The 12,843-nt window shown below is 44.9% G+C and overlaps 1 protein-coding gene across 1 annotated transcript in view; it reads left to right on the top strand.

Annotated features, from left to right (window-relative positions):
• The window catches only part of ARHGEF4 (Rho guanine nucleotide exchange factor 4), a 330,462-nt gene that overhangs the window by 39,476 nt on the left and 278,143 nt on the right, over nt 1-12,843 (top strand). Inside the window, 1 exon segment of the mRNA XM_039487676.1 lies at nt 4,198-4,299. The gene's annotated coding sequence lies outside the window, so the exon portion shown is untranslated.

Consider the following 12,843-nt stretch of genomic DNA (forward strand, 5'->3'; position numbering starts at 1 on the left):
AACTCCATTCAGTACAGACTTGGCACATTTTCCTGTAGTTTAAGGTGGAAAAAAATGAAATGAACTGTTCACACAGAATTCAGCATTCCTCCTTTCATAGCATGAATCCATTTTGCTGCCCGAACGGTAAAGAACCTATGACAAGAGACTGCTGCGGGATCAGCATGTAAAAATGCATGACATGATGGTACAATATTTGATGAGGAAATGAGGGGTAATTGTAAGTGATTTTACCACAGTTAAGGTATCCTGCCTTTCCTCATGAGTAAAGATAAAGGCCATGAAAGATCAGCTGCTATGTATTCTCTAGGTAATGGACTCAATATCAATCTGTCCCCACACTTTTCACACCCTGTGATGGTGTGGTGTATTTTTATTGTCATGAGTTTAGAACGTTTATATTAATCACTGAAGGCAGAGCCAAGAGGGAATTATGCCAATTTTTCCAAACAAGTGGAAATAAACCTAGCAACATCACATAGTTTGCTTGTGCCATTTAGAGTCAGTCTAATCAGTTTTTTTTTGTTCTTCATTTTGTCATTTTCATAAATCCCTTCTGCTTTCTTCTCCTTTGGAAACATGCTCTTAGTTACTATGAGTTCACGCCTACAGACCTTATTCGGTCAAAACCCCGATTGAGGCCCATGGGAATTTTGCTGAAATAATAACAGATGCCGTTTCTATGGAAATAGATATGACATTAGTATGGGTGGAGTTTAGTGGGGTCCATAACTGAAGTATACATTATGTATATTTTAATTCTATGAAACCCTCTCCTCCCACCCAAACTTCATTTACATGGGAGTAGGCCTTGTCTTCCCTGCTAAAAAAGGTATGTTTTTTACCTCATGGTAAAACTGAAGTGCCATGTCTTCACTGTGTTTTTATTTTGGGATAGTTCATGCACATGAGTTATCCTGAGGTAAAAGATGTACCTTTTTTAGCAGTGAAGACAAGGCCTCAGGGTGACATCCCCTCAGCACAAGCCCTAGATAACAAGGGAAGAGCAAGTTATGGGCCCTTCTTAGCCCTACCATAGTACCTAAAGAGCATGTTTTGATTGCCAGACTGCACTTGTCTTCCCTCTATTTCCAGCTGCTAAGAAAACTTTTACACACTGCATTAATCTCCCTCTGAGTATAACACAAAACCCTTATTTATGACCTCATATTTCCCTCAAAAAGGCATAGCACATGGCACACTTAACCTGTGTGCATGTCACCCATGAATGTGTGCTAGGGTGACCAGATGTCCCGATTTTGTAGGGACAGTCCTGATATTTGGGGCTTTTTCTTATATAGATGTCTATTACCCCCCACCCCCGTCCTGATTTTTCACATTTGCTGTCTGGTCACCCTAATGTGTGCTGATGTTGCCAAAGTTGTAATGAAGGCTTTGCATTGTCCTGTGAGGGAGATTGGTGTGTTGAGGCATCCCGTCACTTGTTCTTTGCTCTTCAGGGTTTGCCTTGGGGGACGTCACACTTAACCAGCCTTAATCCCCTTTACCTAAGCACAGCTAGTGTAGGATGGTTATGGGAAAACATGAAACGGGGTGGGGGAAGAGATGTTGTCCTCTCTATGGCCTGTGGGGATATGGAGAGAGCAGGTATGGTTGAAGTGGGGAAGGGGAGAGGAAGAGGGGTTGGGTGGCTAACTGTGTGTATGTGTATGGAGGCCAGTTTGTCAATCCAGCAGCACAGTGTCTACATACCTGGGGTATGGGGCTCCTGTCAAGTTCCACAGCTCCTGAGAACAGAGGAGCCTCTGCTAAAGCTGCAAAGCTTCAGAGGCTGGAGAACCCCCCAGCACTAGAATTTGTAAGTGTCTCTCTTGGAGGCACCTCTGCTGCTGCTCCACAACTGAGCTGAGGTGCATGGGCTTGACAGTTTCCTTACTAGTCTATGAAGCATAGACTGTGGCTGTCTTCTTTGCTAGGGGTGGCCTCATTCTCACAGAGCAAGCAGAGCTCTTAATTGTACTGCATTTCAGCTGAGTCTTGCTTCCAGTTTTGGCTAAGGAGGAGAGGGCAATATCCCCAGCAAACTACCTTGTATCTTGGTGGACATTGTCCTGGGCTGGAATGCAGGCAATCACAAGTTCAAATTTCATCTCTTCTTCTCCCTGCTTTTTATATTTCTATGAACTTTACTACACAAGCTGAGCAGTACCTTACACCCCTACCTTAGGAAGCAGCCATCCAATTTTACTAGTAAGTTAACAGAGAGGTTTTATAAAATCATTTCTAGCAATGCTGGGAATAGGACTCATGTCTGTGACATGGTGAACCCCAGCTTCATCCCCTCAAGCATCAGAAGGGATGCAATCTAACCACTAGGCAACACTCCCTTTCTGGAGAGTTGGCTAGAGAACAAAGCCTATTGATTACCCATATGAGGGGTATTTATGTTTGCACATAGTAAAACTCCTACTTTCCAGTATTTTAATGGCTTAATTCACAGTGAAGAAATATTTTTAAAAACAGCTTTTGATTTAGTCATCTTGAAAACAAAGGAAAACAGGGCAGCCATCTTTGCAAGGAGTATCTATTCCCCAAGTAGTAGAGAGGCCATTTTTACTGGAGGTCTGAGCACCTGCAATCCTATTAGGTAGCTTTAACCCCTCATAAATTTTGGCCATTTGAGTAAGGAGAAATTTTGAATAAAGTATGAAAGAAGGAAAAAACAGACTCTGCTAAATTGCAACCCAATTTTTTAAAGAGTACATTCTGACAAATAAAAATAGTCACTAGTCAGTTGGGTACTATGATCTGTTTAAAGTTAAGTCTAGGTTCTTAAAAAATGTCTGCTGTTACATGTATGAAAACTTTGTCTGACTTTTTGACCTAAAAACTCTAGGTAAAAATAATTCCTAGTACCAGCAGGCCTGCCGAAAGCAATTCTGGGCCCAGGGCAGAACAGTCAATAGGCCCCCATGCACACATAAGTTGTGGATGTGGTCTGCCTGACATTTGGGCGGTGCTGTGCCTGCGCTGGCTGGTGCCCAGCGAGCTGCTGGCTGCGCTGCTGGGCGCACTCTTCTGGCACAACCAGGGGTTCCACATGCCTGCCGGAGACCATGTCCCTGTCCCACCTTTTCTCCAAGGCCCCGCCCCCTGCTCACCCCACCCCCTCCCTCTGTCGATCACTCTCCCCCACCGTCACTTACTTTCACCAGGCTGGGGCAGGGAGTTTGGGTGCAGGAGTGGGTGCAGGCTGTGGGAGGGAGTTTGGGTGTGGGAGGGGTAACGGGTCGGGCTCTGGGAGGCAGTTTGTGTGCAGGCACTGAGGTGGGGCAGGTGATTGGGGTGCAGGAGGAGGTGTGGGGTGCAGGCTCTGGGAGGGAGTTTGTGTGCAGAAAAGGTGAGGGGTTGGGCTCTGGGAGGGAGTCTGGGTGCGGGTTCTAGGCTGGGGCAGGGGGTGGGTGCTTACCTCAGGCAGCTCCTGAAAGCAACCAGCACACCCCTCTGGTAGTGGCTCCTAGGCAGGGGGCTCAGAGGATCTCCACGTGCTGCTTTTCACAGGCACTGCCCCTGCATCTCTCATTGCCTGCAGTTCCCAGCCAATGGGAGCTGTGAAGTCAGTGCTCAGAGTGGGGGCAGCATGTGAGGTGAGGGCAGGTAGGAAGCTTGCCTTAGTTCTGCTGCGCTGCCAGGGGCCCCTGGGCAATTGTGCCCTTTACTCCCCCCCGCCCTGTTGGTGGGCCTGAATATCAGATAACTTTTTGTTTTCACATTACTTAAAAGACTGCTTTGAGTCTAATGTTTCTGTGGGTTAGAATAACTGAAATGATGGTATGCTATTGTGAAAGAAATAAAATGATAGTTCTAAGTAGTTGGCAATTTCTGTTATCTGTGTAGGGTATGATACTAGTTATGACAGAAAGGCCTTAGTCTTACAAGGCTCTGAATGGGCAGATTCAGTTACAGGATCCAGCTATAAGTTATTATTAGTGACTCAGGCTTTGGGAAGCACTGCACTCACAATTAGGGCTGGCCTTTCCAAAGAGTTTGGTAAGGTTTGTTGTTCTCAGTGGGAGCTCTTGGATTCTGAGCTCTTTTGAAAATCTGCCCTATAACTCATATCCACAAAGAGTTCAAGAAATCTGTTTCTATACACAAGCGTGATAGGTTGTGGTAGCACTGGTGTGTCTTTGGTACCCAAAGGGTTAACTCCAGCTTGGCTTTCTCCTTGTACAGGTGCTCAGAGGAAGTGCTGCAAGAGGGACTGCTGGAGGGACAAAAGAGGAGACTACTTCTAAGAAGCCAAAGCACCATACACAAGTGCTGAGTCAATTTCAGGTGGGGGAATCTCCTTATGTTTTACCTTGGTAACTTTATTTTCATTCATGGTGAAGTCAGATGGACTCTGTGTGTGTGCACGTGTGGAGGGGTCTGCCCATATGGAGCTCATTAGAAAGCTGGGGTCTTAATCTGTGTTCTTCCAGAGTTTAAAAAGAAGAGAGGTTTTCTCCTCATGAGGGTTATAGGCTTTGCAAGAAAGTCTGTTGATTTTTCAAGATGGCTCAGGACTGGTCTCAGGAGGTGTATGATCAACTACCTTAAAATCACTATAGGTGCTTTTAGGAAATTTAATGCAAGGGTAAATGTATATAGTAAACATTCTTTCAAAGTCAGCCAATACTAAAACTAAATATGCAATCCTAATTTTACCCATTGTTCAGAATCTTTGAAGTTTGATAGTCTTTATGTGACCATTCACTAATTTTCAAGCACTGTAAACCAAAATGTAATTTTATGACTTCTTTGAAGACAATGCAAGCTACATGTGCTGAGCCCCTCACAGGAGCAGGCCCTATAAAAATACAACATTTAGGGTTCAGTGACTAATGTAATTGGGTGGCTGTGTATAATGCTGCACAACTGTGAGTTGTTTGCAGGCAATTGTGGTTACTAATATCAAAGTACCAATTTCCCCCATTTAGTCCTGCTTTCATTTCAATTCAAATGCAAGATTAATGGAATTGCTCCTGGGTAAAGCAACTGTACAATTCCTGCAGTTGCAGAAAATCATGATCATAAATACAGTCCTGTTTGGTAGCTGATTTGCTAGCCTATTACATTCATTAGCTAGGTGTATCACATTAAACAGACTTGGTATACATCAGTAATGGGACAGTGCTAGTAATGCTCTCAGAGTTCTCCTTTCCCTCTATCTCCCATAGGTACTGCTGGGTACATCTACACAGTGAGTGGCAGTGCGTCTCAGACTCAGGGTCAACAGATTTAGTCTTGTGGGGCTGCACTACGGGGCTAAAAAGAGCTATATGGATGTTGTTGCTCTCTAGGCATCAGCGTCACAGCTCTGTAGACATTGTAGCTTGATTTAGCACCATAGTCCAAGTCTGTCTGCCCAGGGTCTGAGACTTGCTGCAACTCACTGTGTAGACATACCCAACATTGCCATAGTATCTGAGCACCCCACAATGTTTGATGTATTTACCCTCACAACACCCCTGTGTTAGGGAAAAGCTGTTATCCCCAGTTTACAGATGAGAAGCTGCAGTATGGAGGTTAAGTGATTTAAGAAGTCTGATAGAGCACAGGATTGAACCTGGATCTTTCGAGGTTGAGGCTGGCACCCTAACCACTGGACGAACCTTCCTCTCGGAGCCAGCTGTTGCTAGTGTGGTCTCTGTTGTTAACTCTACCTTTTCCTCCAATTCTGACTCCTTCACCACCCTTCCTGACATTTGCTATTTGTTCTCCTTTACTCCGTGCTTAATTTGTGTCAGGGCTGAGCCCTGAAGCTTCTAGGCTTTGCAGTTCATAGTCCTGACACCTCTGAGCTTGCTGCACAAGTTATGAATGTAAAACATTGCTTGAGCCCCAGCACCTAATTGCTTGAGCCCTGGCACCTCTTTCATTACAAATTAAGTACTGCCTTCACTGCTGCTGAGTTCCTTGGGAGACTGTCTGGGGGACTCTGCTGTCCTTCTGAACATGCACTTCCCTGACCAGCTCTTGTTCTTGTAAAGCCCCCTGACTCTTCCGTTCTCAGCAGATTCTGGGCAGTAGAGAACAAGGTTTAAGCAAACTTCTTTAATAATGAATTTATAAGTCTTCCTCTTTCAATAATCGCACAATCCTTTCATTTTTCTTATTAAAATAAATCAACTCTATAAACAAAGTTACAATGAACTAAACAGTACAGTTGAGGTTCTGTTAGCATCTGGCTAGTGAAGATCCACTTTCCAGAAGGATCAAAGTCTCTTTCTCCCCAAACCTGTACTTCCTTTTCTTTACTTAGCCTTATTTAAAAATGCTCCCTCTCTAGTTGAAAGCAAGTCATCTTCTGAGTCAAATTGTATTGTTTATCCAGGAGCTATTCAGTGGGCAGTATCTCCCTGCTCACGTGTGGCTCTTAGGGGGAGGTCTAATTTGAGAGGAAGCCCAATTTAAAACACAATTTAAAATGAAATATAAACCTATTAACAATGCTCATTAAGACTCAAAGCAAAGCTCACTAGCCATTTATCACAGGTTGCCTGCTTGCCAGTTCATGTCCTCTTTCAGCACATAGCAATTAAAGGATATTAATATGCAGCCTCTTCATGCTAGTGAAATTTAAACAGCATGCAATTATCTCTGGCAATTTAAATATTAAATATTCTACTGAAATTCTGCAATTTCAGGCTGCGGATACATAAGTGTATCCCCTTCTGTATGTTCTTATAATTACAGCAACAGGCAACATACTATAGATACTTGCTTCAGAAAAGTTAGAAGGGCAACACTAGATATTAAGTTATCTTGCATGCAGGGCCAGTTCTAGGCACCAGCAAACCAAGCACGTGTTTGGGGTGGCACATTTTCAGGGGCAGCATTCCGGCCATCTTTTTTTGTTTTTGTTTTGCTTTGGGCGGCAAAAGCCTAGAGCCGGCCCTGGCAGCAGCAGTGCATCGTGCTGCGGTTCGCGCCATGAGGGAGCAGCGCCCGCACCTGGTGGCTGGGCCGGGCAGGCTCTGAGTGGGGGACACTTGGGCTGAGGGCTGGCCCGCAGGGCACAGGGAGCTGCCTGCAGATGCCGCAGGGCGGCTGCCCCCAGCGCCGCAGCTGGGGCTGGGCAAAGTGGCCCGAGCTGCCCAGGGACTGTGGCAGGGTGGCCAGAAGCAGCAACGGGGCCATAGAGGGAGGGGCGCTGCCGTGCGGGGCCCGCATGCTGCTCTCTGGGGCTCCGCTCCCTCTGGGGCTACCCTGCTCCGGCTCCTCAGCGCCCTGCTGGGGCAGTCCCCTGGCTCTGCCTTCCCGGGTCCTGGCCAGTCCTGGAGGCAGGAGCTCTGGCTGGAGGGACCCTGGGCTGAGGCACGGCCTGGGAGTCCCACTGCTTACCCTGACCCTGCCAGCACCAGACTGGCTGGAGGTGAGGGGGGAGTGGGCGGAGTCAGCACTGGTGGCGGGGAGCCCAGCACTGGGGCAGCAGGGAGTGCAGGTTGGGGGTGGGAGAAGAGAGCGCCCAGGGCTGGGGTGGCAGGGGGTGCCGGTGGGGTAGGGCACTGGTGGGGTGGGGGTGAGAGCCCAGAGCTGGGGTGGGGGGCAGGCAAAGATTTTTTCTTGCTTGGGGCAGCAAAAAACCTAGAGCCTGTGCTGCCTGCATGTTCCCTGAAAAAAGAGGTAAGATAAGATAAACTAGTGTTCATGCAAAACCAGTTGCACAAGACTTTCAGCTGAAAATTTAACTTGCTTCTTTATGAAGAGTCTCGAATGATTTCTTCAAAATAAAATAATATTTTCTGCTTGCTTTTAACATGGGAGATGATGGGTTCTCTCCCCGCTGGAGAACTTTAGCAAAATTTTTGGAGGACCTCAGGGCTGGGCGGGAGGGGTGGGTGGGAAGTGGGGCAATTTGCCCTAGGCCCTGGGCCACGCAGGGGCCCCCACGAGAATACAGTATTCTATAGTATTGCAACTTTTTGTATGGAAGGGGCCCCCAAAATTGCTTTGCCCCAGGCCCCCTGAATCCTCTGGGTAGCCCTGGAGGACCTAAACAGTAATGTCTCACAAGGCTAAATTGTACTTTAGCTCACTTCCTCCCCCTGAAGGGAAAGATTCTGACTTAAATTATCTGCAGTTATGGTCCTAGCCTTGTGGCAGTCCACTGTTCAGGTCCTCTAAAGATCATTGCAAGGTCATCCAGCAAAAATTGAGTACTTGATATTTCTGACATTGCAAAAGAAAAAATCAAGCAGGAGAACTCTTTTGGTAAGAGAAACAAGTCACATTTCAAATGTTAAAAAGGTTGTGAGTACTGGCCCAACTTGCAAGTGAGTGCATAAAGGTAGCCTCTTAAATTCATATTAATGTATCTAAATGGGTGCTGAGCCATCATGCCCCTTTTAGGTAGGTGCCTTCATGTGGATGTAGAAGTCTATCTGTAGACATTCATGTTTGAAAATTTGGCCGCTGCTTATACTCTGTTCCCTCGTAAACAATAAGACTAACCAAGCTCTCAATCCCTATGAAGAGTGAATGAACTGTCATTAATCCAGAGCCATTTTATACTCCAGGCATTACTGCACTTTGCCCAAGTCATTTACTTTGATCCTGGAGTTATACTCTAACATATTAGGACAATTTACATAAACAGAGTTTTTGCAAGGAGGATTTGGTTATCTGTAGCATTAGCCTGTGGGCTCAGTGTTGATTGTTTTTAAAATGTAGCCTTGGCACTAAAATGTTCAAAGGTAATTTTCTGCTTCCCTGGCTTCTTCCATAACTTGGACGATCCATATCCAGTTCCTCTGACTAGAGATATAATTTTAACAATATTGTTTCTTGTCTCAGTGTCCACATCTCTCAGATTTTCCATGTCACATCATTAAAACTTGCTATGAGAATGTCATGGGATTACAATGAAATTATTCAGCCCTTTCCTGGAGGCCAAAAAATGAAGTCTCTTGTAAGAAAAAAAGGGAATGTGTTTTTTAATGCGTCTTTCCAGTTCTTTAACCTTATTTTGAATATCCTTGCTTTTGTGAATTAAAGTGGACCTAAATATATCAATACAGTCACTTTGTGCCCTTGAATGTTGTTTTGTCTTATGCTTTCAATGTCTTGTATGCAGTAAACTCTTCATCACATTGCATCTGCAGAAAAAGAGGGTCTTGAGTAAGTAGAAAGATGATACAAAACAAATATTGTGTAAGTCACCATGGAAGCTTTCAGTTGCTTGGGATTGCTCATAAACTCCTTGTTGAATGCTCTATGTACAGGATATTCAGTGTTACCATATTGAATAAATTTCATTTAGCTGCTTTTTTGTTTCATATTATACTATATATGTGATACATGAAATCATGGTATAATTTGGTATCTGAACCTCTTTGAATGTTAATCTTGTAAAGAACACCAGCAGCAATCATCAATGTGTTGCAATGGTTGGCATGTCTAGCATACGAATTGCTTGAGATCCAACTGCTTCCACTTCTTACAGCACACAGGAAAATTAGCTAGTAACTTCTTTTAAACCCTCCCTATAGTACTGCGGCTGCCTTCTACCTCTGGAATATAGAATTGGAACTTGTCTGTACACAAGAACTGAAGGTAGCCCCACTATATAGCTAACCTTAACAGATGCACTTCCTGATATCACAATGGGAACCTAGGTCATATTCTGAGAGAAACCTACCAAACAGTTTGAAGTTTGCAACTCACTTTTTCACAAGAGCACTACTTGTGTATTATAGGATCTGTAATACTTAAGGTGAATGAAGGCTAGAGCCTCTCATATCTGGATTTGCTTGGTGGTCAGTCAGATTATTACAGTATATGAAATATTTCAATGCCTGTAAATCTGGTCTCCTGCTCTGTGGATACTAAGGTCCCATTATACAGTGGGTAAAACAAGGGAAGTGCTGCCATACATAGAATGGGGCAGGGCCGCCCGGGGGGGGGGGGAGGCAAGTGGGGCAATTTGCCCCAGGCCCCGGGCCCTGCAGGGGCCCCCACAAGAGTTTTTGGCGGGTCTTTGGCGGCAGGTCCTTCAGTGCCGCTGAACACACCCGGAGTGAGTGAAGGACCTGCCGCCAAAGACCCGGAGCTTCTTCCGCTCTGGGTCTTTGGCGGCAATTCGGCGGCAGGTCCTTCACTTGCTCCGGGACCCACCGCCAAAGTTCTCCGAAGACCTGGAGCGGAAGAACACCCGCCACTGAAGACCCCAGGCCCCCTGAATCCTCTGGGCGGCCCTGGAAAGGGACAGGATGCAGGAGGCCAATACCAGTGGTTCGGGCTCTCTGTGCCATAGAGCTGGGCTCCATCCATGATGGTATGGAAAGCTATTGGAGATTGATTAGGGTTGTAGCCAGTGGATTGCAAATCTACTTGCTGACCTTCTCTTTTAGGAAGGTTGTAGCCCTCAGCGCGGGATTCTCTCTTTCAAAGGGCATTTCTGTGGTTGGGATTCAGCCCATCACAGCCTGTTCACTCAAACTTGGAGCAAGGAAAGGATTTGACCCATTGTAAAACAGCTGAACTATCACTATCCTGGGTACTTCAGGCCTGTGGATCTATCATGAACTTACAATGTGGCACTTATTATTCTCAAAGACTTTTCACAATAGGGTTTCATATCGTACATGTTGCTTCTCTGCCCATCCAAACTTAACATTGCCACCTAAAGCTTGAAAATAGACACACAAAAGTCAATATTATACATTTCTAGGCAATTAACAATACCACTAGTTGTTCAAGGGGGTCAATTTCCAGTGTCCTAGTCTTCTATCTTTTTGACCTTGGTACTTAGCCAGTGCAAGTGCCTGTTTATAACTACTTCAGCCTCTACCAACCAGAGCAGGCCTGAGCTAATGATGAAGATTTGAAGGTGTGTTTTCCATTAGCAGTTATCTGAGCCATCTAGCTTCCCATAAGTAAATCTTGTAATATTTTTTTTCAAATCATTTCTCTGCTACTGTCTGTTATCCATATTAAAAACTGGTTGCTCTTAAAATATTATTATTGCTAATTCATTAAATAGCAGTACTTCAGCAGGTAGCTGTAAAATAATTGATAACCTGAGAAAAATGCAAGTAGCAGTTAATAGAGGGAAACAATAAAGGCAAACTTCATGTATTGTGATAGTTGATTCTATGAAGACACTTGCTCTGGCACTGCTACTGCATAACAAGACTGCTTCTGCTAAACTGCATGGTTGAATATAGGAAAGGCCTAATATTCAGCTTTGTGGAAAAGCTTTAGCATACTGTGATAGTTTTGGCACCAGGATGAACTTGTTGATCTGAAATATGAGCAGCAGTGAACAGATCTGTTCTCAAGTGGTTCTAGCTGTGCAAGTTCTATCCAAAAACGGACAGCGATGTTTTCATTAGCTTGCAGCTCACAACAAAACTCTGGAATCTGTAAGCACTCAACCTGTGCGTCTCCAAGTTAATTCATAGGACTCCATTGTGAGCCTCAGCTGCAGTGCAGGGGACATCACCATTAAACCATTGCTCTCACCAGAGTGCAAAGACTACATGAGTTAGTACCACTAAGAGCTGGGGAAGAGGTCTGCATTGTGGTTGGGCCTTCTTTGGATGGAGGCAAGCATCATAAGGGCTCAACAGAGCTCTGGATGTTTGATTTAATATGCATGATAACAGAAGGGGTCAATTTTGCAAAGATTAACCTCCCGTGGAAATGTCGCAATGAGGAGATGGAGGAAGAGTAACATTCCTGGTGGAGCAAAAGGTCTGGATATGTCATTACTTGCATGGTTTCAATTATTAACTCCTCCCCTTACACACACATGGAAATCTGTTATTCACACTCTACGTGCTCTGTCACATCCTCCTTTTTACAATTGTATGCAGGTAATTACACTATTAATCATACTTGCACTGTCACTCAAATGAATACACAGACAGAGGGCAGAGTGTGCAGAAAGGTTTCCACTGAAGGATATCTTCAATATTAAATGAGTCCCTCATGTAGCCTGAGTGGTGTAAGTCTTCTGGCACTAATCAATGGTTGAGTTTGAATTCTTAGCTGTTAAATTAATAGATTCCAGCTGCAGTCAATAGACACATAGTTAATCCTTGAAACACATAGTAAATATATGACAATGAATTGGAACAGCCAAGACATAAATAGCATGAGTTTTTGGTGCTTGAAGCAGAGATCCCAATGGATGGTCTCTAAAGAAGTATCCGTTCCACAGATGTAACTTCATTTGTTCAGCGTAGTTCTCGCATTATTAAGGCATTTTTTTTGTAAAACTTTAAAATTGTGTTAATTTTTTGTTGAATGTACTGCTCACAAAATGCATGGACTAGAGAACAGCATGATGTGGGCAGGAACTCTGCGATCTTCCCCCTCACTTTCTGCCTATGCACCTCAGTATTAACCTGTAACTGCCCCTGCTATTCCCCTGCCAAGCATCACCTTTGCCCACACTGTCAATTTTGCAGAATTGTGTGCTTTGTATTCTTCTGATCTGGACAAATTGGGGGGGGGGGGTGGCGGGAAGAGGACTATTAAGATCAAATTCCTGTCATTACCTAAATCAGGATTTTTAAGGCCTGGTCTACACTAGGACTTTAATTCGAATTTATCAGCGTTAATTCGAACTAACCGCTCAACCGTCCACACCAGGAAGCCATTTAATTCGAACTAGAGGGCTCTTTCACCCGGCAGGTGGAGTATGTGGATGCTAATCGAACTTAGCAGCTCCGGGAGCTATCCCACAGTGCACCACTCTGTTGACGCTCTGGACAGCAGTCCGAGCTTGGATTCTCTGGCCAGCCACACAGGAAATGACCAATTTGAATTCATTTTCCTGTCTGGGCGGTTTGAATCTGACGTTCTGGTTGCACATCAGCACCTGCAACG

Source organism: Mauremys reevesii, linkage group 9, assembly GCF_016161935.1.
Source record: "Mauremys reevesii isolate NIE-2019 linkage group 9, ASM1616193v1, whole genome shotgun sequence".
NCBI classification, from domain to species: domain Eukaryota; kingdom Metazoa; phylum Chordata; order Testudines; family Geoemydidae; genus Mauremys; species Mauremys reevesii.